The following is a 5,698-nucleotide window of genomic DNA, read 5'->3' as shown; positions in this document are numbered from 1 at the left end:
CCTCCCCCACTTGTGCTCTCTGTCTCTCTCAAAATAAGTAAATAAACCTAAAAAATTATTAAAAAATGGTACAATTGCTTGAGAACTGTTTGGAATTTTCTCATGAAGGTAAACACAAGTCTATCCTATGATCCAGCAATTCTACTACTACATATTACCTAAGATAAATGAACATATATGTTTAAACAAAGACTTATTTAAGAATATTGATAGCAGCTTTGGTTATAGTAGCTAAAACTAGAAACAACTCAAGTATCCATCAAGAGGTAAAAGGATAACAAATTATGATATATTCACAATACAGAACATTCCTCAGGAATAAATATGAACAGAGTACCGATAATTTCAACAACAGGAATAAATCTCAAAAATGTACTTAGTGAAAGAATCCAGACACAAAAAAAGTGTGTACTATTCGGTTCTATTTTTATGAAAACTAAGAACAAGCATAACTAATGTACAGTTTTAGAATACTCCTTGATTACCTCTCAAAGGTATTAAACTGGCCTGAGGTTTCTGGGGTGAAATTATCTGTCTTTCTTGGAGTTATAGTTATACAAGTATATGACATTATTAAAATTCACCAATCTGGGCATAATATTTTACATAAGTCATGCCTCAAAAGTGACAACTTGTTGAAGACTTAAGTTCATCTGAAAAAAGCAACATAGTGCTGGAAACAAAGGAGATAGAAGAGACTTGAGAGAAGGAAACCATGGACAGGGTCTAACATTTGTGTTAAGGGAAAGAAGACATACAGAAAAAGGAAGAACTGAGACATAAGATAAAGCATCAGTATGATTAAAAGTGCCTACTGGATTAAACAGAAAAACTGGAAAGATGATGAAATCTTGTCATTATGTACAAAAAATGAGAATTAGCAAAATAAAGTAAGTGGTAAATAATGAAGAGTATCTAACTTGGAGACTAAGAAATCTTAAATGAGAGCATTATGAGAAAGTTCATATACAGAAGCAAAATGTCTATGGAGCCATAATGAAGTTCCCAGTAGCCACTGTCCTGACCAGTTCTAGCTTCAAAGTTAACATTACTCTAGCTTTGAAATTTGTGCTGAGAGATGAATCTTTCAATTCTGACAAAGAGAAGGAGAGAGGGAATAATTTTCCTTACTTTTACAATTTTTGTGTTGTGAATACTCAAATACATTTTTTAGTGCTTATAATTATTTTAAGAAAAAATATTTTGCCTTTCTGCTGCCAATCCCTCACCACAATAAGTCACTATACGGTTATTTATGCTAGAATGGATATGTTAATTTACTCATTTGCATCATTTATGATACTCTTCCCATAAAGAGGAAAACATTTTTACATTTGATTAAACACACCTTATATGATTTAATAGCTATCTTTAAACTTACTTCTCATCTTGGTATTATTTTCTAGCAGTTCTGCTTCCCCTGACCTCTTGTATGTAAAAACGAGCAAAAAAATACCTTCCACAGCAGGTAAGGAGGACAGCTTTATATTATTGTTGTAATGTGTGCTTGGGCCAATTGCCAAGTATAAAAAAATTTATTTTAAGTAAAAGACTTTTTTGCACTAAAATAGTATTCATTGTTTTGGTTTGGTTTTACTTTTAATTATTGAGACTCCATCTTGCCCGTTACTGTATTACTATGATGACTCAACATAAGTCAAAAACATAACATCTACACACACACACACACATATATATATATACTCTTTAAACTATATAACTGTATGCATTAGCAATTATTTTTGCACTGCCTGTGACATTTCTTTTTTTTTTTTAATATTTTTTATTTATTTCTAGGAGAGAGAGAGAGAGAAAGAGAGACAGCGTGAGCAGGGGAGGGTCAGAGAGAGAGGGAGTCACAGACTGAAACAGGCTCCAGGCTCTGAGCTGGCAGTCAGCACAGAGCCCGATGCGGGGCTCGAACCCACCAACCGCGATATCATGACTGAAGCGAAAGCCTTACGCTCAACCGACTAAGCCACCCAGGCGCCCCTGCCTGTGACATTTCTTGCATTACCCCCTTAAAACTAAATTCTTTGATCCCTGTATTTATTTTTGCTGCTTAAAAAATTACTTTATTCAAAAAATTCAGTATTAATAATGGTATATCTTCTAATACCTTAACTCTGCAGATCCTTAATCTTCTCAAAACCAAAGACTATCTTTTCTGAGAGTTGTTTTTGTGTATATTTGGTCCTGATACTCTCAGGAAAATGAAATGCACTTTTTCTCTGTTTCCATTGCATCTTGTATAAGACAATGGTAATCACTACACTAAGTTATAATTAATTATGTGTTAGTTTCCACTGTTAAATTCTCAACAACTAGAACTATTTATTTTACAAAATGCATTTTCTAAAAACTATTTAGACTTTTGCCCTTTTTCTGCCACTTTCCCAACCATTCTAAATTTGTTTTTATACTCAGAGTTATAGTTCTTTTCATCTTCCTATTATTCTTAGTCATACTCCATTTTATGACTACTATCTAGCCTACATACAGTATGCTTAAAGGGAAGGAGAAAGTAAGATATCGAAAATGCCACCTCAAGAATTGGTCCCACGTAATAATATGATTTTAGTGAGTTCACTATAATTTAGGTTTGATCCACAGTGTTTTAGTTTCAAAAATGTATCCATTTGGGTTTTATAAATTTAATTTATAAAACCAAACTGCTATTTATATCTATGTGAAATCTACATTTAAATCAATGACTGCAGCTGTTCTTATATCTAGAACGATGGGCCCAATACTATGGATGACATAGATATTCTGATGTCCTATTGCTGGGTCTTCTTATGTTGAAAACACTGTAAATCTGGGCATCCTTGATGCTGTTCCTAACAACAATAATAAAACAATCTCTAATCCTTATTTAGCATTTTTGTGTGTGTTAGAAATTGTTCTAAGCATTTAACATTTAATCTTCACAAACATTTGATGTGATAGGCATAATATTTTCTCTATTTTGTAGACAATGGAAGTGAAGCACAGAGAGGTGCATTGTAGTGAACCAGAATTTAATCCCAGAAAGTTTGGCTTTAAGTTCAATGTTCTTAATCACTATGTCAAAATATGTCTCAATTCAATGTACTACCTCATCAATTGGATTCAAAATTAGGGAAGGAGACACAGAATGTGAGGAATCCATTTTCCTGATGTAGATTATGGTGAAGACAGTTTGGTTCTTTAGTTAGCACATCCAGATTTGATATTTCTCTGCAGTAGTAGCAGTTGCTTTCCTATTCAAATAAAAATGATGTTATACTATGGCCTAAGAGTTGTTGCTAAGAGTTCACTGGAGTCTGTTTCTCTAGCACTCTCAATTATATTGATAACCATCTGGTGATAAACCATTTTTTTCACATAAACAAACAAGAATAGTGTCCATTGTAGCTCCTGGGTTTTTGTTTCTTTTTAATTTTTTATTTATTTCTGAGAGAGAGAGACAACATGAGCAAGGGAGGGTAAGAGAGAGGGAGACACAGAATCCGAAACAGGCTCCAGGCTCTGAGCTAGCCGTCAGCACAACCCACATGGCAAGATCATGACCTGAGCTGAAGTCGGATGCCTAACCGACTGAGTCACCCAGGCGCTCCTGCATCTCCTCGTTTTTAATTTGTCCCAGAAATGGCAACAGTGATTGCAAAGAGGTACAATAGCAAGAGACGATATGAGTGTCTTGCCACAGAAATTTTGTAGTATTTCTTAGCAAAAATGAGATTAAGGGTACTGCTTTCCTACCAAAATGTTTCCTATGTCAAAGTAGCCACCTTAAAAGGGGGAATGGAGGACCACAAAAAATGGAAATATTAGATGAAACAATAATGTTCAAGACTACTGGCTATCAGGCAATGAGGGACAATCCCTGACAAAGTAGGAACAAATGAGGTGGGCTCTACAATTGCTCCACCTTACTGTTAATGAAGACATTTCCAGGCTGTTTCCTTGGGAAAAATAACTGAGTCAGTTCCTGTTGAACTCCATGAAGTAAAGAGATAAAGTTGAGAGCCTACGGACAGCTTGTATTATCAGGGATGACTACCAGAGAGAATATAGCAGGACAAACAGAGAATTCCAAAGATCTTGAGAGAATCTCCATCAAGTATTCTGCTGAGTGCTAATCAGAACATGAATAAGGAAACTATCAGTGACTGAGGATGGAACAACCAAAAGATTCAAAATTAATAGCGCCCAACAGTCATATGAGGCTGGAAATAGTGTTTGTTCTAATAGCCAGATTGGAGAAACCTCATCATTCACAGGGTATTGCATGGACTATTCAGAACACCCTTGCCTCAATAATAGAAAATAGTTATCTCTAGACTGAGCACAGTCAGAGCCCTGTCTAACAAACCTCAACAGCAAGACCCAAAAAGATCAAACTCTTCCCAAATAACTTAATCGCATCCCCCCAAAAATCAAAATATTTATAAATTGAAGGAGACACAAATGAATGGAAAGACATTACATGCTCATGATCAAAAGACTTAATATTGTTAAAAAGTCTATACTACCCAAAGCCATATATAGATTCAATGCAATTCGCATAAAAAAACCAACAGCATTTTTTCACAGAAATAGAAAAAACAATCAAAATGTGTATGGAACTACAAAAGACCCCATAGCAAAAACAATCTTGTAAAAGAACAAAACTAGAAGCATCATACTTCCTGATTTCAAATTCTATTAAAAGCTATTTTAATCAAAACAGTCAGGTAGTAGCATAAAAGCAGACATATAAACCAATGGAACAGAATCAAAAGCCCAGAAATAACCCCCCACATATATGGTCAATTATATTTGACAAGAAAGACAAGAATTCTCAATGGTAAAAGATAGTATCTTAGTCTCTTCAATAAATTGTGCTGGGAAAAACTGGATATTGAATGAAATTGGACACATATCTTATACCACATGCAAAAATTAACTTAAATGGATTAAGGACTTAAATGTAAGACCTGAAACTCTAAAATTCCTAGAAGACAACATAAAGAAAACCTCCTTTACATTGGTCTTGGCAGTGACTTTTTGGACATGACATCAAAAGCACAAGCAACAAAAGCAAAAGTCAACAAGTGGAACCACATCAAACTTAGAATCTTCTGCACAGCAAAAGAAACTATAAACAAAATGAAAGGCAATTTATGGAATGGGAGAAAATATTGCAAGTCATATATCTGATAAGGGGTTAATATTTAAAATATATTAAGGAGCTCATAAAACTCAATAGCAAAACAAAAAACAAACAAAAGAAACAAAACAAAAAATATATACACAATCCAATTAAAACATGGGCAGAAGACTTGAATACACATTTTTTTAAAAGAAGACATACAAATGGCCCAACAGGCACATGAGAAGAAGCTCAACAACCCCTAATTCATTAGCTCTGTATCCCTCACCATCCTTAATTATTACAACAAAATATCACTTTACACCTGTTAGAATGGCTATTATCAAAAAGACAAGAGAAAACAAATATCAGCAAAGATGTGGAAAAAAGGAAACCCTGGTGCATTGTTGATGGAAATGTAAGTTGGTACAGCCACTCTGGAAAATCGTGTTGAGGTTCCTCAAAAAAGTAAAAATAGGACTACCATATGATTCAACAATCTAAATTCTAGGTATATACCTGAAGGAAATAAAATTGCTATCTTGGAGTGGTATCTATATCCTCATTCATCACAGCATTATT

Source organism: Crocuta crocuta, unplaced genomic scaffold (assembly GCF_008692635.1).
Source record: "Crocuta crocuta isolate KB4526 unplaced genomic scaffold, BGI_CrCroc_1.0 scaffold716, whole genome shotgun sequence".
Classification (NCBI taxonomy): Eukaryota; Metazoa; Chordata; class Mammalia; order Carnivora; family Hyaenidae; genus Crocuta; species Crocuta crocuta.
This window is presented reverse-complemented; position numbering follows the sequence as displayed.